Source organism: Canis lupus, chromosome 19 (assembly GCF_011100685.1).
Source record: "Canis lupus familiaris isolate Mischka breed German Shepherd chromosome 19, alternate assembly UU_Cfam_GSD_1.0, whole genome shotgun sequence".
In the NCBI taxonomy this organism is placed as follows: domain Eukaryota; kingdom Metazoa; phylum Chordata; class Mammalia; order Carnivora; family Canidae; genus Canis; species Canis lupus.
Window position 1 is genome coordinate 35,009,955 of NC_049240.1, and position 23,458 is coordinate 35,033,412.

A 23,458-nucleotide genomic window follows, 5' to 3' on the forward strand; every position below is an offset into this window, starting at 1 on the left:
ATCCAAGTGACTCTAATAATTTTCCTAACCTTTTAAAATCTCAGTCCTCTCCTTTTATAAAATGTAGATAAGTCTCACACCTGCCTTAGAGACCTGTTGTGAAGCATCCATGACGTGATGAATATAGAGCATATAATACATGTGACTGTTACTACAGATAGATAATTTGGTTCAAAATTCTAAGCTTTATGGAGGTTACAAATTCTAAATCAAAATAAACTTATATGGCTTAAGCCAATGTATAAATTGTCACAAACCATTGACCAGTATTACATGTTATATTGGTAAAATATGGACCAGGAGTAATAGAATACTAACAGCAGTAGTGTTAGTACCAATAGTGGGAAGAGGAGAGGTAATAACAAATGATATTTACTGGTTTCCCTTCATTTAGAAAGTTTTCAAGTGACAATAGGAAATAAGAAATAATTATTGAAACGGTGTGGGTCATATGTAGCCAGAAGTTTGAGAACTATTATCTCAGGGTCTTAAAACTGGATAGAAGGTGGTCTTATTTTTTTTTTTAAGATTGATTTTATTTATTCATGAGAGACAGTGCGAGAAAGCGAGAGCGCAAGAGTGCGAGAGTGAGAGAGAGAGAGAGAGAGAGAGAGAGACACACGCAGAGACACAGGCTGAGGGAGAAGCAGGCTCCAGGCAGGGAGCCGACATGGGACTCGATCCTGGGACTCCAGCATCATGCCCTGGGCTGAAGGTGGCGCTAAACCACTGAGCCACTCAGGTGTCCCAGAAGGTGGTCTTAATTACAACTTCTTGTAATGGAGAAAAAAATATTCACTTTATTCTAGCCATCTAAAGCTTAAGCTTTACATCTTTTGTATACTACCTTCTTTTGCCTTTCACAAAGAGAATGTGAAATAGGCACACAAAGTCTTCCTTACTTGGAAGGAATCCTCTTTTTGTATCTGAACCTTCTATTAGGACTTGTGAGCAGTAACAGTTCAGATCATCCACACCCATGCTACTTAAGCTCATATGGCTATTCCAAGGAGCAGAGGTTACTTAGTCCAAACTAATATAGCTCCAGATCCTCAGCTTTCTGAAAGGAACAAACTCTAAGTCAAAACAATTGATAAAACCTCCACGATTCTAGCAGATGTATAAATTATCCAAAACCATTGACCAGTAATTACATTTATATTTGAAGAACAGATTGGGTGATATTCAGAATCCATATGAAACTGACATCTGCTTCAATGTAAAAGAACAAGCAATATGGAATCAGAATTTTAATGCCATTTGCTGAAAGCTGCAATACCAGGGAATGTCCATAAGATCTTTTTTCTGTGGACAAAAAACTAGTGACATTAGTGACTGCCTTCATGAAAGTGTACATTTATAATCTTATAACTTCTTTTAAAAAGCTAAAGTTTTTCCTTGGATTATATTAGTTTCAAATAATAGCACAAACTCTAACTACTAGCTTAACAATATGAGAAGTGCAAATATGCACTCTGATGAAATTAAACTGGATCCAAATGCCAATCATCAAGGACTGCAACTAGATTTAAATCACATTGAAAACATGACAAACACTAATGCCATTTATCCTAATGTTGATTAAGCTGTCATAATATTTTTGATGCCATTAATTAATGCCGTCAAAGAGCCACCTAAATAACAAATAGGAATACATTAGCTATTTGACCATTTTACTCTTCAATTTAGATAGCAAGCCAACTACCTAGTTTTTCAAAATCAGTGGTCTTAATGTACTTAAAAAATAACTCAAAATTGGTAAAGTTGCCAGAAAGGGAACAGGAAGCCAACTGAAGTACTATATGCTGAATCATGATATTCAAGAAATACGTAATAAATGTTCTAAGAAATTAGTCAATGTATTAGTTGATATTGTTCATTAACAAGTGATTGGACACAGCAGTGTCACTGCTTTGCAGAAGTTTATATATAAAGGCCAATTTTTCACCTTTTCTTCCCACTGCCACAATCAACAGGAATACTTCTGATGGTGGACACCTCAGAAGCCTGGATTTCTGGGTGAAGAAAGTTGGAGTAAATTCACTCCCAACCCCTAGCCAACTTGTAATGGACACATAGCAAGAAATGAACTTTTGATGTTAAAAGTTAAGATTTTGGAAGTGAGAGTAATTACAATGTAAATTAGCCTACTGTGACTGATTCAATCAGAGACAATGCCTGATAATATGCTATAATGCTGCTATAAAGCTAATCCACCTTCCCTGATTTTCATAATTTTAAATTGGAAAACTGTGAATCATTCAAAAATCCCCAGGCACTATAATGGCATTGGAGGATCTGCAACAGTCTAGTTGGGATAGCATTTGAGGTGCTTTCTATTATGACTTGCTTTCTGGGGAAAAATGCAATTAAGAGACTATCCCAGATAACAAATACTGCTGGCAGGGATATAGTGAAAGGAGTCCTTTCCTATGTTGATTGTGAAAACAAAGTGGTATGCCCATATGGGAAAGCAATGTGGCAACTGAAAACAAAACATAGTCTATATCAGCAATCCCAAACCTGGGACCTCATCTTGTAAGGAAAAAAAAAAAAAAAAAAAAAAAAAAAGAACCAATGTGTAGAAAATGCTGATGCATGCTATTTATTTCAGCAGTGTTTATGATGGCCAAAAAGAAGAAACAAATTGAAAACCCATCGAAGCAAATGCCTGGATGGATTATGATTCATCTGTATCATGTTAGAACATTCAGGCTTTGTGGAAAACAAAGTAGTGTTACATGAATTGACTTGGAGAAGGTTCACCGAATTATTACTGAGGGACAAAAGACACAAAAATTATTTCATGCACTAAATAATGACAGTACTGATACAAATTTATACTAGCAGTAACCTAACCAGCAGATATACATTGGCCATTGTCTATTGCTAGTCAGCTCCATGCCTGCCCCTATATAATCTTTGATTACAGTGGGACATTAGAAGCTCCAAATTCACATTTCCCAGACCCTCTTGCAAACTAGTCTTCTAAACTTCTTAGCCATATGAGTTCTAGTTACTTTCTGTAAAAATGAGAGAATCAGTAGTTAGGTACTGAAAACCTTTGTCTTTGGCAGTTGGTCTAGCCAACATGAGCCATACTGATTCAGTGATAATTCATGACATTTATAAATAAATAAATAAATAAATAAATAAATAAATAAATAAATAAATAAATAAGATTATAGGAATACATATATGCATATGTATTGTGTATATATACAAATTATACAGTCACATAGATATGTGTATGTATGACTGTGACTCTGGAAAGATACATGCTAGCCTTTTTTTTTTTTAAGATTTTATGTATTTATTCATGAGAGACACAGAGAGAGAGAGAGAGGCAGAGACATAGGCAGAAGGAGATGCAGGCTCCCTATGGGGATCCCAATATGGGACCTGATCCCAGAACCTCGGGATCATGCCCTGAGCCAAAGGCAGACACTGAACCACTGAGTCACCCAGGCGTCCCACATGCTAGCCTTTAAATATGGGTGCATGTGTTGGAAGGTGGATATACAATGAGAGAGGAATAAAAAACAGGTGATCAAACAGAAAAGACTGGGAAAATATGCTAAAAAGACTTGATTACATATATATATGTAATCATATATTTATATATAAAAAGTACCACCAATAATGTCAATTATAATAAAAAATAATGACAGTGATATAGAAATTAGTCTGGCATGTATGATAACAGATGATTCTTTATTATTATTTTTTTAAATATGGAAGTAATGATAAATGGTGTCTTCTTAACTTGGATTAGGATTTTTCTTTTTTTTTTTTTAGGTTTTATTTATTTATTCATGAGAGAGAGAGAGAGAGAGAGAGAGAAAGAGAGAAGCAGAGACACAGGCAGAGGGAGAAGCAGGCCCCATGCAGGTAGCCCTCCAGGATCTCCAGGATAACGTCCTGGGCTGAAGGCAGGTGCTAAACTGCTGAGCCACCCAGGGATTCCCGGATTAGGGTTTTTCAAACTACTGACATTGAGGACTAGATATTTCTTTTCTTTTTTTAAAGATTTATCTATCTATCTATCTATCTATCTATCTATCTATCTATCTATCTATGAGAGACACAGAGAGAAAGGCAGACATACAGGCAGAGGGAGACACAGGCTCCCCGCAGGGAGCCTTATTGGAGACTTGATCGGATCCGTATCCCAGGATCATGCCCTGAGCTGAAGGCAGGTGCTCAACCACTGAGCCACCCAGGCGTCCAGAGGACTAGATAGTTCTTTGTTGTGGAGGACTGCCCTGCCATTTTGGGATTGACGACAACCCATTACCTCTACATACAAGATGCTAGTGGCAGCTCTTTCTTTCAGTTGTGACAACCAAAAATGTCTCCAGACATTACCCAATGTCCCCTGCAGGGGAGGAGAAAAAAATCGTTCAGTTGAGAACCACTGATTTTGACATAAGTTTTCTACATGTATATGCTCCATAAATGAAATAATTTAGTTTAATTCCCCAAACCTTTAAAAGCCAATTTGCAATTTGTTGTTTGAAAGTACACTGCTAAGTGCACCTGGGGCTATAAAGATTTTAATGTGTAGTCCCTATCTTCAAGAAGATTATAATTTTATGTGAGAGATAGGCAGGTAAACTCCTAAAATCCAATGAAGAAAAAGTTCCTATTACAAGGCATAGCCATGAGTGGCAGAGGTCAGGTGAGGGAAGTGATTCATGAAGACATTTTTGAGATACTGAACTTAAATCATGTCATTAAGGACAAGGGGTGATTTCATGGGATAAGGAAGGTAGAGAAGAAGAAGGGCTAAGGGAAAAGAATGAGCTAAAGTCAAAATTGAACAACTATCGAAATATTAGAATAACTATTTCTTAAGATTTAGGAACACCTCTATCTACCTATGACTGTCTAAAAGTTAAGATGGTAACCAACCATAGACGAGGTTGAATGCTAGACCAAATGGTTGGAATCCCTTTTTTTTTCAATAACTGACAGCTGTAAGATGTTTCTGAGCAGGTGGGTAATTAGGAAAATAATTGGTAGCAATAAATGAATGGAAAGTGGAAACCAGAGAATGCTGGCAGGATAATTCAAATATTATGCTTAATAGGGACAATAACTGTAAAAATGGAGTCATTATTCCTAACATATGACTTCCTGCTTATGTCTAAAACATTTGTGAATACCAATGCCAATGTTTTAGTAACGCTCACTTGGATCCTTTAAAGCTTCATTCTTAGAGTTAGACATTGCATTTTTTTTTCACACTAGTTTCATACCCTTCAAACAATATGCAGTTCTCACCTTTCACCCTGCCCAAAGAGAAACTGAACATTCAGTCAACCAAATTCTTGGCTCCTTCTGGCTTCTGGCCCACCTCTACTCCTGCCTAATCATTCTCCCTGGCCCAAAACTGGCTGCAAAATTTGTGTAGAACCTTTGCCTTTTGCTTTACCAGGAACATATTTTCTATTTTCAATCATGCCTGCTTATCATTTTTTAAAAGAACTTATATTAAACTAAATATTTTTATTAAAATGAATTTCATCTAATATTATTTTGGAAATAAGTGACACAAAAGAAGATTTTGCAGTGATTTAGAGTCATCGTTAGTGACAGATGTTATCATTTTTCAATAAATGAGAAAGTTTCATCATATGGACAGTATGAAAACATATAATTATGCATCCAATTATTTTTATCAAGATAAAGGAAGACTATAAAGAATAAAACACCTTGAACTCCATCCATACACATAAGTTGTTGAAGGACATTTTAATATATAAAAGTATAAAAGTATTTGACATATTTAAGCCATATTCTATTAATGAATCTAGTTCCATTGAATTTAAAATAAAATTTTTCCTTTTAAGCAATATGCTACCATTTAAGTCTAGGAAACATCATGAGGATAATTCTTTAAAGCCTTTAAGTATAAACTTTTATAAATAAAAGTCCTTATTTTGATTTATATAACTTAGAATCTTTGGGTAATATGAAAGAATACAAGCAGAAAAAAAAATGGAGTCTTTTGGTTTTACGATTAGAATGGCTAAAATGAAAATGAGAGCCAAAAGTTAAGTGTTGTCAAGGATGTAAAGCAGCTGGAACTTTCATGAACTTCTGGTGGGAGAGTAAATTGGTACACTTTGTAAATCTCTGTAACAGGTTTTATCAAAGCAGAACATATGTGTAACTGCATGACTCAGCAACTCCATCCAAAGGGTTTCTTAACAGAAATGTATGTGGGTGGATGGATGGATGGATGGACTGATTAATTTACATATATATATGTATATGTATATATATACACATATATATATATATAGGAAAGCAGGGATATGTATGTTTATATATATAAAAATCAAGGCACATATTCAAGAATGCTCATAGCAGTGCTATTTATAATAATTGATGATACTGCAAATCAGGGTAGAGATTACCTTTGGAGGGGAATAGTGACCTGTAAATGGTAGAATAGGGGTTCTGGGATATAAAAAATGTTCTGTTTCTATTCGGAGCATTATGTAGATGGGAGTATATACAATTACCATATTCACTGCATGTATGGTAAACCCAAAGAAAAAGGAAAATATAATATGCCAAACTTTATTTGCAATCATAATTCATTTAAAATACTACTGTAAAATTACCAGTATGTCACTGAAAACTGCAGTGCATCATTCAACTTTATAAAAATTCTGTTTCTTTAATTTGCCAGTATGTAATAAATTCTGAGTGTCCATTTATATAATGCAAAGTAAAGCTATGAGCACAAGTTAAATAGTTTGATTACCTCTGACATTTTGGCTTTGAATAAATCTCTCTGTGGGTTATAGAGTACCACTTTCATTTCTCTGCAGGACCATCTCTCGGATATAGAACAACTCACTCAAATCATTCATGTCACCTTTGCACCAGTACCTGACATTCTAGAGATATAATCACTATCAGAGAACTCTCATCCCTTGACATTTGCAATTATTCATATCAGGAAGCCCTTTCAAAGAGTTCTTATTTCCTAAAACCTTTACAGAACATTATGCATTTTCAAAGAAGTGAAATATATCCCTTTGTCTTAAATTCATAATTATGTAAGTCACTTCCCAGTTCCAAAGCCCTTTTATCCATGCTTTCTTAGGAGAAAAATGGACACCAGATAAAAGTTAGCAAATAGACAAATGACAGCAAATTCTAATCAGTGAAATGTGATAATGGCATACTATATGTTGGATATGTCAGTCCGTCAAACTCATCTAGCGTAAGAGAAAACCTTATGATAAATAGAACATTTTGATAATCGAGGTTAACAAAAATATTTATGGGCCTCCAGTAATAAACTGGGACCTACAGAAGATAGTCATCAGCATTATTACATTATTAGAAATATCCTTATGTACTTATTTACATGTCAAGTGCTAGAGGATAGAAGGACCTAGCTACTCTGTATACATTTCCTCCTCTATCTCATGTTCTTCTCTTTCCTTTCTCCTTCACCATCCATCTTCTTGCCTTTTTTCCCTTCTTCTAGTTCTCCATGAGACGCCAAATATGTATTTGGTACCGTTTATATGCTAGGCACCGTGCTAAGCCTCAGATATAGTATCTCATGATCTAAAGTGACTTCACAATACAAGCATTTACAAATTAATGTAGGTGTGGTAGGTGACAAAAAATAAAGCCAATGTACAGGGACTTTAATTCAGGATGAAATGTGACTGCTTAATTTGTCATGGCAGTTGAATCTGAAATGGAAAATGGAAAAGCAAAAGTGTGGGGAAATGGGATTGCTATTAGAGAGACATGGGACCTAATTCTGTTAGAGAACTTTGTAAAACTGGGCAAATTTTTAAGTTACTTTGTTTCTCTGATATTGTTTCCTCATTAATCAAGTGCTGATATTAATGCTTTTCCTGGTGGTCTACAGGGTGAAAGAAACCCAAATTAGGTCATGAACGTTGTTCTATGTGCCTGCACATAGATGTTCAACTTTTCCAAAACTCATTGAAGCTAGTAAGTATTGGCCATAAAAAATAATCATGATTTAAAGAGAATCAAACATTCCTCTCCAATTATCCTAAAAAGAAGCTGAAGCATTTGAAGAAGGTAAGTTAATGACTTTACCTTCTGTTTCTCTGTATCAACTATATAATGTTTATATTTCTTCTCTTTCCTAGACACTAAGATCTGACTTCCATTCTTTTTTTGGAGGATTCTTGAATTATGTGAGTGTTGGGGAGAAGCAGAGCCTCATCTCTAATCATAAAGATAAAAAGCCAAATAAACACCTCTAGGTTATGATCCTACCTATGACTCTGAATCTTGAAGGAATAAAGCTGCAGTTGAGAAATTATTCACAAGAGCAATAGCAAACCCTCAAGGGTCCAGCAAAGGCAGAGGCAAAATGCCCACTGATGTACTGCCAGTACAGCATCCTAATCACATTTCCTGCAACATCCCAATCGGATTTTCCTGAACACATCCCAGTGTCCAACAATGCCTGGGTCTTTGTGACTCCTGTGCATTTTCCAGTCCTGGAATTTCAACCTTCTCACTGATCCAACAGCTTTCGCTTTCTCTTGAAATGAACCTGAGCATTTCTCTTGCTTACTTCCAGGAATCCTAATTGCCAGATGGCATTCAACAGTTTGTCAAACTCTCATGGATAAAGAAAGCACTTCACTGGTTTTTATGTTGGGAGCAAACTGAATTAACCCCTCTTTTTGCCCCAGCTATCTCTCCCCTCCTTTATCCCTCCACAGATTTGCAAAAAGCATAGCGCATATGAACTTTAGCTCCTGATGCTAAAACAATTTGTTTTTATATTTGCCTTATGACTCCTTTTATTTCAAATGGGGACTCCTATGTTCGTAAAAGAGATTCCCTGAGGGAGGGTTGAGGGAGACTGGAAGAAATTCTCATATGCTTATCAATGAGTCTGTGCCTAATGCTTTCCAGTTTATAGGCATGCTGATAAGAAAACAAATTGAAAAATGCAGAATGTGGAACCAGCCTTGGCTATCTCCCATGCACATTTCCCACAGCTCTAGACTCTATTTCACTTCAGGCAATTTCAAGGCATCCTTGGCCACAAATGAAGAAATATAGGTGTTTGTTTGGCTGTGTTTTCTGTTGTTGTTTTTGTTGTTGTTTTTAACAATACAGAAATATCCAATTTTTTCACTATAGCCTCCAAAAATAGTGGATATCAGTAAAATGAGCATGGAAAAGTTGACTTAACAATGGAATGTCTATGTCCAGAATCAATTTGTTTATTCTAGTTAATGTTCTTATGAACTCAAATTTAAGTACAATGATAAACTGAGGATGAGCATCATATACATTCAAGCATAACCTGGGATTCAGAATAAAAGCACCTGAAATATTCCCCTGCTCCCTAAAGTTCTATAGAAATGGCTGTCCCTCTTATGCTTTAGTTAATCTGCCTGCTGCAATGGGGTATAATTAAACCCTACCTGTGACGTATGCATACCTGCAGCACAAGACAGCATAAGATAGTATAATAACTTTTTATTTTGTGGATGAAAGTATGTAAGAAGGTGTGTAAAAGAGCATTTTCTTGTGGAGGCTGAGAAAATTAAGGCCATTCCACCTTAAGTTCAGCGTTAGCATAAGTACAGCTGTCTCAAGCCCCTGTGAATAAGAGCTGAACTTTACCTTACTTCAGTTACTGGAGGTGGGGGGTGGGGGGGTGGTAACAGCTTAACGCCCTAGAAAGCCCCATATTAGAATGAGAACAGAGCTCAATGCCAGTGGCAGAAAGTCCCATATCAGAATGAGAACAGAGCTTAATGCCCTTGAAAGCCCCATATCAGAATGTAAACAGAACTTGAGAAATTCCTCCAGCCCTTCTGGAGGTCCCCTAGACCAGCCCATAAAACTAAGCTGGAACCCACCTCGGGGTCCAAGTCCCTGCTTCACTGTGTCGGGTATACTTGGACCCAAGCTCGAGCTTGTTAATAAACCCTCATGTACTTGCATCGGTGTCGGCTCGTCAGTGGTTTCTTGGATTCGCAATATTGGGTACAACATTTCTGACTCTTAGCATTTCATGTTTGGTTCTTTGCCATAGATTATTCACTGCTGTCCCTCCCTTCAGGTCTCTACTTCCATCCATTTAAGAAAATGACAAACTTTCTGTCATCTTCTGTCAGTGCTTCAACTGAGATTGATACCCAACTAAAGAAGTATTCTATCACTCAGCATTCAACAAAGAATAAAGGCTAAATTCTTTAGGTGAAAATTCAGAGCAAAGTATATTATGTAGGACTTATGTATTAATTCACCTAGAAGGCAACCCTCACCTTTGTAAATCTCATCCACTTGCCATCACGTACATATGGTTTTTGAGTGTATTTGTTTCATTTGCTTCACCCTTAGAAAGGCATTGACACATGCACACACAAAAACAAAACCAAACAAAACCAAACAAAACAGAAAAATCCACCTTGAACAGGTTGGTTATATAGACTTCTAGCAAAATGTCACTTTTTTCAAAAACTAGTGTCAGAGGATATTGTAGTTTTATGTTATTTGAAGATACATATAAATAAATATTTACTCCTGGGGAAAATATGTTTAACTCTCTTAATGGAGAACATTTAAAGATGAAAGAAGACAGTAACTTATGTTCAGGATAGTAGAGGGCTATACACAGAGGGATGACGGTGGTATACTTAACTCATTCATTTGCAATTCTATGACACTTCTAGTATGTACCACGTCTATGATAACATTGTCTAAGTCTTGGTCCCTGTTGCTGATGAATTCACAGTTTAAAATAAGAAAGATAAGAAAAAAAAGCTGTTTAATAAAATATGGTATTTCTGTGATATAGTAGTACACACAGAACTATTGGAATGGAAGTGAAAGATATGAAATATGGATGGATTTCCCTTGCTTTCCAAAAGTTTGTGTTAGGCCACTTCACTTTTCTGAAAGACCCACCTTCATACCCTTTTTAACTAACTGAAATCAATCCTAAGAGAATTTTTGCTTTTAGGAAAAAGTCATTATGGTACTTAGGTAGGCCTTTTGTGAAAGCAAGGTGCTATAATGTGCACTTTCTGAGAGCACGGGATACCTGTAATCCAAATTTTGCTGAGGAACAAGAGGGTCAGAAAAGGCTTCAGATGAGGCATGGGATTCACCTGAGCTGACAAGTTCCAGTAGATGCAGAGAAAGGTAAAACAAGATTCCAAGCAAGGAAATAGTTGAGGGAAGGCAGATTTAGATGATCCGGCCTGAAAACACAGTGAACAGGAAAAACAGAAAGGAAAGGAAGAGAGATGACAAGACAAAGAGATGTGTGATAGGAGTGAGTGAGGCCAGACTATACATATCAAAGACTTATCTGAGAACTAGAAAGAAGCGAGAGAAACATATAAAGAAAAGGAGATGCCTTCTTCACAATTTTCCTTTTACTGGTTTGAATGAGCATTCTGAAAACCAGTTCAATCTAAAAATTGACTAGAAAAATATTAGTCCATTTGTGGAGATACATAGATGGATAAAGTGTATTGAAAACTTTTAATTATGATCCTATGGCCTTTAATTTCATTTTGAATTAATCTCAATTGTTTTCTGTACCCTCTGTCCTAGTTGAGCATCAGTTGAAATGGGATCTCACTGATAATGTAATATTAACAACTAAGGCAAAGCTTATCTATTACTGAAACTCCAAATGCCATTCCCAAATAGGTCTCCTGATTCCACAGGTGTTTAATACCCTAAAACAAATAATGTGCCCTGTATTAAAATGGGCTGCTTTTCACCTTAGCCATTGGTGGGAGGTAGGTGTGTTTCTAAGTTTGATGCATATTATACTCTAACATTAGAACAGACAAAACAGAGACCAATAGAAAAGAAAATGTAGTATCATAGGATTTCACTCATATGTGGAATTTAAGAAACAAAGGAACAAAGGGAAAACAAAGAGAGGCAAACCAAGAAACAAACTCATTGAAAGAGAACAAACAGATGGCTTTCAGAGGGGAGGTAAGTGGGAGATGGGCAACAGAGGTGAATCGGATTAGGGAGGGCATTTTTATGAGGAGCACTGTGTGATATATGGAATTATTGAATCACTATACTGTACCCAAAACCAATATAACACTGTATGTTAATTAACTAGAATTTAAATTTAAAAAATAAAGAGAGAAAAAAGATAGATAGCAAGATGCTTTTTGAGAAAGTCCAAACTCAGTTGCCACTGATGACTGGGTATCATAACTCTGAAGAGATATATGACTGAGGAACAAAGAGCAGGATTCTGGGGTACCATCACCATTGCATACCCATTTCTTGATTTATAAATGGAGAATGGGATAAGAAAAGATGAAAAGTGATCATGGTTTGATTTAAGCTTCCTTTCAGAACAGTCTCCCTACGAAGGATTTTTTTTCCCCCTTACAATTTAGAAGTAATGAGAAGGATGAGAAAGAGGAGACATACAAAAAGGAGGAGAATTAGATTTCAGGAAATATATCCAGAATTTTAAGTTACTTCATCAAAATAATTTAGGCAGCAAGTCTGCTATCCAGAATCCATCCCACAGTTTAAGCAATAGGATGCTTTTGTTTTGTTTTTAATTTTATTTATTTGAGAAAGAGAGAGAGAAAAAGAGTGAGCACAAGCAGGGGTAGGGGCAGAGGGAGAATCAAATTCCATGCTGATCAGGGAGCCCAAACTACATTGGGCCTCCTCCCAGGACACTGGGATCAAGACCTAAGGTGAACAATAGGATGTTTTGTAATAGCATTTATCCTACCAAAGACCTTCAAGTTTCCTAAGGATCCTATTATCACAACAATTAAGTCTCCTTGCCCCCAGCTCTGTGATCACCTTCCTCACACAGAATCAACTAAATCTCTCTTGTCACTTATTCCTGTTTGTGTCCCTCAAGATTGTAACTGTTGCCACTAACAACTGATCTCCACCTTGCCATCATCCCCAAAATAATGCTCAGCTCTTTGTCATCTCAGCCTTCCATACTCTTTCATGCTACATTTGAAAACAGGCACTCTCCAACCAACCTACTTTCCCCTACGCTGTTTCTTCCCTGAAAGTTTCTTCTTCCTCTTAGTATTAACTGAACTTGGTCTCCCTTGTGGACATCATTACCCAGCAGCCCTGATTGGTGACTCCTGATTATTTTCACACATCTCAAGATGCTCACTGCTCTCTATTGCTTCTTTAGAACATAACTTTTCCACCCCATTATTTAAAAAAATCTTTTTCATAAGAGGTTCATGCCAATCAGCTTTACCAGTCTCTGGCTCTTCAAAGTACAGAAGTGATATTCTAAAATACTAGGTCTAATGGGCAGGCATTATATGAAAATGAATTCCATGGTCTAGGGCAGGGTTCAACAAACTATGGCACATGAGCAAAATCTAGCCTGTCTTTGATACTGCATGGTTCACAAGCTATGAATGGTTTTTGCAGATCATCATTTGTGATTTGATCAGAGGGGACACTTACTCACTTACTTGAGAAATTAAGTAAAAAGATTTCCCACAAAAGTATTTTCATTCTTCTCATTAGTAGACATGTATTATAAAACACTGTACTTAATCATTATTTTGCATTATCTCAATAAAATGTTTTGGTAATTTGTTTTCTGTCTTGTTACATAAGTTCCCATAGAATATCTTCTCAATTTTGCCTGTTGTCCTGCAAAATCAAAAATATTTACTACCTGGTCTTCTACAGAAAAAGTTTACTGATCCTTGGTCTAGGGGAAAATAACAAAACATCAAATTAAGCAAAATTACACAGTTCTTCTTTCCTTCTTTCCTCCCTTCCTCTCTTTCTTGCTTTCATTTCTTTTAAATTTGGAATTCCTCAACACTTTTGTTAATTCCATTATAATCATTGATATTCATGACATAATGTTGCACTTCTTAAATGCATTTGACCATGACTATTTATTTATTTTTTAATCAAAACATCTTGCAGGCCAAATATTCTAAGGGAAAAGTTTTAAAATCACATTTTAAAACAGGTCCTATTTCTTAAATAAAAATGTACTGGTATTTGGATCATTATTTGCATCCTTAAGGACCAATTATTTTCACAGCTTTCAAATTGCACAGCACTTCTCTAAGATGTGGGTCAACTCTATGTCATCAAAGTTCAGTAGCAATCACAAACCTCATCTTGAAGAAATTAAATGTTAAGGATTGACTGGAATTAATGTGATCAATTTAGAGCAACATTTTCATATTTTCTTTAAAAACATGGGTGAGGATCTCCAAAACCAACTGATTCATATTTACATATTAACCTTACTTTAAGCACCTGTCTACTCAGCCACCTGATACTTAACAGGAAAGCCTCATTCCCTACAGACCTCATTTGTCAGCTTTCCATTGTTTTCCCTTGGATCCACCATTTTCTTATGCTTTTCAAGTTATGCATGAGAAGTTAGCTCCAATCTTTCTTATCTTCTGGGTCTCCTCATATGCCCATGGTTTAATAAAAATCCACAAAAATAATTCTTATCCATACTATTTATAATACCATGCAGCTTTTTTTTTTTTTTTTCCATACGTACAATTCTAATGGGTTAGCATTTCAAACTTTACTAGGACAGTCACCTCAGTGGACTCCGTCCAAGTTAGTCTCCCACACTGGGACGTATCTGTCTTCCATACACCTGCTGGAGTTACCTTAAACTCCATTTGAGGTGCAAAAAGAATCCAATGTGATTCTCAATTAACAATTCCATCAAAAATGGAGCCACCACAGCATTCCAGATCAACCTAGCCCAAACCATTTTATCCTAGCATATCCCTCATTCTTTTTATCTTTTAGATTCTTTGATACAACAAGACAAACTTCCAGGGAAAATATGTTAAATCTTCTAAATTTGCAAATGTCTTTGCAAATAACTTTCTTTGTTTTGTATAGTCTCTTTTTATTTTCTGTGAATACACACATATCACTTCCAAACCCCAATCAAGAAATCATGATTTCAAGAAAACAGACCCACTATTTTCTCCTTTTAAAAAGAGATGCACTTAATAAGCTTTTCCGCATGTGCTACATCCATTGCAATTTTGTTCAAATTATTTCTTGACTTATCATCACCTTCTGCTTCTGGATTTTACGGTCTCAGCAGTTCATGAGTTTCACTCCAAACAATTCTCTAGAGTGACTAACACATAGCAAATTCTAACAACACACTTTCTGTTCTTTCAAAACTCAAGTGCTTATTTATTTTTTATAGGAAATATTTTCCACATTTTTCTCACTAAATTTTTGGAGGTCATGACCTTTGGGAGTAATACATGCTACCAGGAAGTCTGAAATATTTCATTAGCTATATGATTGAAAATAGATTAGCTACCAAGAGAATACATCTTAGGTTTTGGAAATAAGACCAAGGACAGAAACCTCAAAAGCTTAGTGTTCTAGAAAAACAAACAAACAAACAAAAAAAAACTGAAACAACTATAAATCATTGATCATTCAAGAAGCACTTTCAAAATGAATTGTTTCAATTTTTCAAATGTACTAGGAACAAAACTGTTTAAAAAGGAATGCTGTTTATGAATTCATGATTCCACCTATTGTTTGACTGATGGACATAACGTATCACATACCCTTAAGTTCTAAAAATACCAGATAATTTGATTCTTATTAGTCAACAACCAACATGAAGTGCCTTTTATAAGCTATGGAAGTTAATAAGCTAATGAAAAAATATAGGAATGTTGTAAATGTACAGTTTCTTACTTTCCCACCATTTTCATCATTACGGTTGTCAAGAGTATTACAAATACTTATGTTATATACCTTCAAAGGCTTATGACCATTTTTAATTTTAATGGCAGCATGTTTTATGCAGAAATTAAGACATAATTTAGTGCTTGATGCTTACTCATACATTTAACATTTCACTGTTCTTTCATTCCCAAGGTCTGATTTCCTCTGGTATTTTCTTCAGCTGAAGAGCATTTCTTGTAGTATGGGTCAGATGAAGACAAATTCCCTTATTTTATTCCCTTTTTTGTTTTAATCTGAAATTGTTTTTGTTTATTTTACATCAATTCTCCATGGTTTCTGGCAAGAAGTCTGCAGGCATTCTAATTGTTGTCCCTTTGTATCTAATTTGTTGTGGTGCTTCTCTGGCAGGTTCAACGTTTTCTCTTTATCTTTAGGTTTTACAGTTTGACTAATATGTACCCAGGAGTGGTTCTCTTGGAATTTATTGTTTTCCTCTGGGGGAGTGTGGTCACTGAACATCTTGAATATGTATTATCTTTTAATAATTTTAGAATATCTAGCTATCATTTCTTCAAAGATGTTTTCCAGTTTCACTCTCTCCTTTTAAAATTTCAGTTACCATAATGTTAGGCTTTTTGTAATTTTTCTTCTGGTCCCTGGGGATCTATTTTTTTTCCTTTTTTAAAAAATCTTCTCACTTTTTTTCAGATGGAATGATATGTATTGATCTGTATTTCACTGTCTGCACTGTCATTTCCATTCTGCTACAAATCCTATGTAGTTGCTTTTTTATGTTAGGTGTTTCTCAATTCCAGAAATGCCCATTTTGTTCTCTTTCATATTTTTACATATGTGTGTATAAAATACAGTATACACACACACACGCATGTTTCTATGCTGATACATCCTATCTGGTTCTTTTGCATGCATTTATTTTTCTGACTCTCAAGGAGCACAGAATAGCAACTTTAAGGACTTTGTTTGAAAATTAAAGAATCTATAATTCAGTTTCAGTCACAGGGTTGATTGAATTCACACAACTGCTCATACCTCTTCTCTAACTCTCTCAGGGTTTTCCCCTCACTCTGGGAATTATGGTCAGCCAGGGGCTTTTTCTCTTGCTCCTGTCTGAAGATAGTGGGATTTCCTTTCAGAGAGTCAGCCCCCCACATATCTACCTCTGCCTCAAAATAGCTGCTTTTAAGATAATATCCTAAAGAAAAAAAATGGAGAACTCACATCTTGCTGTTGTTCACTTTGCTACTAATTTTTACCTCCTTCCCAAATTTGCATAGTTTTGTTTAGTCTCCAGAATCCTTGGGTAGTTTTGTTTTTTAAAATATTTTGTCTAGGGATCCCTGGGTGGCGCAGTGGTTTGGCGCCTGCCTTTGGCCCAGGGCGCGATCCTGGAGACCCGGGATCGAATCCCACGTCGGGCTCCCGGCGCATGGAGCCTGCTTCTCCCTCTGCCTGTGTCTCTGCCTCTCTCTCTCTCTCTGTGACTATCATAAACAAATAAAAATTAAAAAAAATATATAAAAAAAAATAAAAATAAAGTAAAATATTTTGTCTAGAGTTTATAGCAGAATTCCCATGAGGCTTGTTTTGCTAACAGCTTACTCTTCCATATCTGAGTTGAGAAGTCATTTATTTAGCTTTTTTTTTTATTTTTATTTATTTATGATAGTCACACAGAGAGAGAGAGAGAGAGAGAAAGAGGCAGAGACACAGGCAGAGGGAGAAGCAGGCTCCATGCACTGGGAGCCCGACGTGGGATTCAATCCTGGGTCTCCAGGATCGCGCCCTGGGCCAAAGGCAGGCGCCAAACTGCTGCTCCACCCAGGGATCCCTATTTAGCTTTAAAAAAATTTTTTTTTATTTTTATTTACTCATGAGAGACACAGAAAGAGAGGCAGAGACAAAGAAAAAGGGAGAAGCAGGCTCCCCCTGGGGAGCCTGCTGTGGGACTGGATCCCAGGGCCTTGGGATCATGACCTGAAATAAAGGCAGACGTTCAACCACTGAGCCACCCAGGTGCCCCTATTTATTCAACTTTAGTCAAAGTTCTTTTAATTGGAGAATGCTCTGGATATGGAATGGTATTTTCCAATATGAAATTTATCATATTCCTGGTGTAATACATTTATTTTTCCTTTTCATATTGAATCTCTTGATATCGGGCAAATGACATAATTCCAAAAAAGTGATAGTGGTTTACATTTGAAGACAACTCTAGTTCAAAGAATCCACTTAAAAATCTGATATCCCACTAGATATATGCCATTACTTTTCCAGGGACAAGATAGGGATTTTTTTAGAGACAGAAAAATGGTTAAGAAGAAAACAGACAACAGAAACAGAAAATGATGTAAGTTTTCAAAGGGAAAGTTCTTTTGAAAGACACTGAATTTGGGTAACATAAACAGACATCAAAGAAATTCATGAACTAGCTTTTTCTATTCTTTAATGAATAGCCAAACTTGGCTATGATTACCCTTGTTCTGTTTTAGTTCTGGGACATAAAATATAATTACTAAAATAATTTTGAATCAATAAGGACTCGAGTACCAAATTTTATATATAATATACATAAAATATAATTTTGCATATAAAATATATTAATTTTACATATATAAAATATGGTTTTATATATAATTAAATTCTATCATTCTATCATTCATATCAGAGCACATTAGAAAATATCATGATACTGACCAAAATCTTTTACCATTCTTCTTCAACATTAGTAGTTCTGTTTTGTTTTGTTTTTCTAACAAGTAAAACTAAAGGACCAAACCATGGTTCCTTTATTTAAGCCATGTAATTTTTTATGTCCATTGTTCCTTCTCAAACTATAATTCCTATTCTAATAAGATAGTATAAATATATTTTAAATACTAAATTACCTATTATCCTACTACTCTAAACCAGTAATTATTTTTACTTTACTATCTTCCCTTGCTACCTTTGTCACCAATTGTGTTTCACATTTTTAGCAGAGATAAAATTTCATGCCATTCTATATGCTCATCGCTAGTATGTGCTGCAGAGTATAAGATATACATATAATCCTGTTTATCCACTTTATCTTTACACACACACACACACACATATATATAACTTGTCATCTTTTTCTCTATTTTGAAAGTCCCTGAGGTGCCTTAGTTTTTACATGCTGTTTAAGTAATCACTTTTGTCTCGAGAACTTCATTTTGTCATTTATAATAATTCTTTAAACAAATTTCATTTAAGATGTAAGAAATGCTCTGAAAAAATATTAAACTAAATGATATAATGTCACTGTCGAACTCCAGTTCTCTCCCAGGGGACAACCACTCCTAACAGTGTCTATATATATATAGACATATATATATTAGCAATAATGGGGTAAATGCAACGACCCCCGTTATATACAATATTATGTTATTGTTTTATATATATTTTATAATATAATTTATTATATTATAAACCATAATATACAATACAGAAGTAGACATGATATAAAATCATTGTTTTGTTTATTATAATAATGAGAACATACTGATTAGTCTTTTTTATTACTGGATAGCGTTGCATATCTGCACATGCAGAGAATCATAGTTATTTCAATGGCTTCCTAATAGTTTATACTTTTATGTACTCTAATTCATTTTATTAGTCTAATAATGGTGACCTATTTAAATTATTTCTAGTCTTTTATTTTGTTTTTTAAATTATAAATAGTGTCCCAGTGAATTTTCTTTTTATATGCCTTAAGGCACATATGTAATATGTCTTCCGGATGGATTCTACATTTGGAATTGCTAGATATATAATACAACATTTCTTCTGGATATAATCTTAGTCCAATAAGAATGTGTCTGTGAGATTTATGTTTGTTTGTTTTTATTTCTAATTTAATTCCTTTGTTGTCCAAAAACATGCTCTGTGTGATTCCCATTGTGTTATACTTATTGAGACTTGTTTCATGGCTCAGTGTGTGCACTTGTATATGCCAAATATTCTGTAATTGCCGAGTACAGTGTTCTGCAAACGTCAATGACATTATGTTGGTTGAGTGGGTTGATCAAATATTTTATATCTTTTTTGATGTTCTGTCTACCTGTCCTGTACTTTACCACAAGTGCTGAAATTACCAGCTAAAATCGTCAATTTGTCTATTTCTCTCTGTTTCCAGAATGTGGTAAAGTATATATTTGCTTTCAATCTTTTTCTGGCTCTGGGGAATTATTACTTTATGTTCCTTAGAGATTACAGTATAAGATGTGGTTGATTAATAGTATCATAAAAGGTAGGGTTTCTTTTCACATTTTCATTTCCTTTGTTGTTTTTAAGGAGGAGAACAAGGGAAGAACTCCTCTATGCACCATTTAAAGATGTCTGAAGTCTTTGTGACAAGAAGAATTTTGCCATTAATGCAGACAATAGTTCCCCTCAGAGAGTTTTCACGTCATTTAATAAAACAAAGTAAAACAAAGTAAATCACTAGAATACTAAACTCTTCATAATTGGTATCTCTTTACCTCAGGGGTTGTGTAGGATGGTTTACATCTTACAAATAACACTATTATAATTTTATTTTTAAAGGTTCTATTTAGACCACTGATGGAATATGACTTGACATCACTGTAGGATAACCCTGTATGTTCAGAGTGATAATAAGAGATATGCCAAACTTTAGTTGCAATGAAACAGAAACTAGGAAATTTCAGTGATTATCATCTACATTGTTATTCTATTCAAATGGTTTCTTAGCAGGAACTGTCCAAAGTGTTCAGTACATTGGATTATGCGTGACCTAGATTTATAGTTTAAAAATCTGCAACCATGGAGCCTCCACAGCTCTTACTACACAATTTGTTATTTTATTTAATGTTAGGAGCAGCTTGAGGAAAGAATTGCCAGCAAAATTGCTATCTCTGGGAAAACAGGGAAAAAACAAGATATGGTCGTTGCATTTACCCCATTATTGCTAAATAACTCAAAACTGTTTAAACATAAGTTAAGGGAAATCTTGTGAATTCCTATTTGAACTAGGAAACAAACAATGGTTATTCTTTCTGTTACAAATCTGACATATTTTATATTTCTGGCTATTTGATTCTTTTTATCGTTTCACAATTGTCAGTTATATCAAGTCATAGTTTTTTGTTAAAAATATAAACAAATGAATTAAAGCCTTTAATTAAAGCATTTAGTGATTCCATATGCATTTATTCTATTTCTTTTCGTATTGAGAACTTCTGTATAGTCTAGAGGAATACCTATAAATATAGGTCCTGCTATGTACAATTGACCTTTGAATGACATGGGTCTGAACTGTGCAGGTCCACTTATATGTGGACTTTTTTCAACAAATACAGTATAATACTGCAAGTGTATTTTCTTTTCCTTATAACTTTCTTAATAACATTTTGTTTTCTTTAGCTTATTAGTTTATTGTAAGAATATAGTACACTTCTGTTCAACAGTCAGCTGGTAGTTAAGTTTGAGGGAAGTTAAAAGTTACAAATGGAGTTTTGTCTGGATGTAGGGTTGGCACCCCTAACCTCTGTGTTGTTGTTCAAGGGACAAATTTACTTCAAACCTCAGCTTTCAGGTCACTTCCTCCAGGAAACTGCCCCATCATCTCAGAGAGCCTCCTGCCCTTGCAAAATGAGGTCTGTGTTAGGACCCTCCCATTTCAGGTTTTCCAAGAGGGGAGTATCCCCATTTGGCTCTATTTTCTGCAAATTCCTAGAATATAGAGATTATGCCTTTTATAGTCCTATGAATAGGAATATAAATTCCTTTAAATAGGAATAAAGATTACCGCTTTTCCCCAAAAGAAATAAGTAAATTTCAGATGTCTCATTATTAATATTGGTACTTTTTATGATGAAATATTGATTTCTGTTTGATTCTTCTAAATGTGAAATAAAACATTAAACACATAACATAGGCAAAGGTTATCTCAAATAGTATTTAGTGGATTGATGATTTTCTTCTCTTTTCTTTTTCTTTATTTCATATAAGCCTGGCAATATTTCTACTTACTCTCTGAATCTCTAGGGCTGGCCTCAACTAGAAACTGTCAGCATTTAAATAATTTCTGTTTTCACATGCTGACATAGGGTGCCACACTCTTTCAAAGCAGCTTCCCTTTAATTATTTTCAGTGGAAAATCCATGCCTGCTGCCTCCAGAGCTCAGTATACAATTATACACGCTATGAGGATTCCCTGCCTTCAGAGGGTTCACAGTCCAAGGCAGTCAGCAAAGACAAGCCAACATATATTTATCAAGTGACTTCTAATAAGGCCATTGCACACACCTAAAGCAATGTGAAGACATCTAACCTTATGCAAGTTGCTCCATTTCTCCTTACCTTGAAATATGCAACACTTAACTAGAGGAACCATTTATACGTGTGCTTACAGAAAATGAGAACTGTATTTTCTTTTTTGTTGTTGTTTCTTTTCTCACAACCCTTGAGATCAATTCTTGAGCTGAGATCAATAGACACTTAATCAAATGAACCACCCAGGAGCCCCAGAACCATATTTTCTATTTCTTTTGAAAGATCTCTGAATTTAGATTTAAAAAGTTATAAATATGCTATTCAAATAATTATCAGACACTGGAGTCTACAGCAGTGCTTAACTGATATGTAGGTAATTTTCATAGCAATGAAAATTAATTTTCCTTTACTATATGTAGTAATTGTATATATATGTGTATATATATATATACATATATATACACATATATATACACACACATATATACATATATACACATATTTATTTTCCCTTTCTACTCATATACTTATAATGTTATAATATTTTATTCATATAAGAATATATTTTCTGTCACATTTAAATATATAATATGTTAATGAAAATATATACCTGAATACAAGGCAAATTTATCAGTCAAAATATTTGGGACATTTTAAGGGTGTTTTGTTATTTTTGTTAAGTCCAAACAGTTATCCTATTACGGCTCACTAGGTTATTTCCAGTCTAATATTGAGTAAAGAAATTATAACAGCTTCTTGATATTAACTTTCCTCATGTCAAATTTGAAGCAAGACCCATTCGACCTTAGATGTGCCTAGCACTAAATGTGCTAAGAGGGATTGCTTTTATTTTCTGGAACAAAAAACAGGAACATTAAATTTTGTTACAGATAACATGAAAAAGGTAATTTGTTTTCAATTATCTCCACTAATGAAGATGAATGAGGTAAAAAAAAATGCTCAGAATTCATTTATATGGGAAACAGTCATTGCAATAGGTGCTTGAAGATGTTAATGGTGTAAATTTTCTGATTTTACTGCTTAGGTTTCCTCCACCAATTGAATGTACTAGGAATGAACACTACACACACTAGAGTGAAGAACTTAGGTGAAGTAGAACTTGACTCCTGCTGGTCCTTTTTTATCTATTACTAGGACACCTCATATATGCTAGGACTTGATACCCAAGACTTTCATCCCAGAATGTTATGATATTAGCAGCAGAGAGTATGTGTGTGTCTATGTATTTGTGTGTGTATATGTGTATGTGGTGATTTTTAAGATTTTATTTATTTATTCATAAGAGGAACCAAAAGGGAGGCAGAAACCTAGACAGAGGGAGAAGCAGGCTCCCTGCAGGGAGCCCAATGTGGGACTTGATCCCAAGACCCTGGGACAGATGCTCAATCACTGAGCCACCCAGGTGCCCCCCCAAATAATTACT

At 35.0% G+C, this 23,458-nt stretch overlaps 1 protein-coding gene and 1 long non-coding RNA gene across 6 annotated transcripts in view; one reads left to right on the top strand and one right to left on the bottom strand.

Moving 5' to 3' along the window:
• Positions 1-9,670, top strand: part of LOC111091160 — a 129,640-nt gene extending 119,970 nt beyond the window's left edge. The window contains exon 3 of the long non-coding RNA XR_005374175.1: positions 8,160-9,670. This is a non-coding gene — a long non-coding RNA (uncharacterized LOC111091160). The remainder of the gene's footprint in view (positions 1-8,159) is intronic.
• Positions 1-23,458, bottom strand: part of DPP10 (dipeptidyl peptidase like 10) — a 1,276,525-nt gene that overhangs the window by 112,182 nt on the left and 1,140,885 nt on the right. The gene's annotated exons all lie outside the window — the stretch shown is intronic.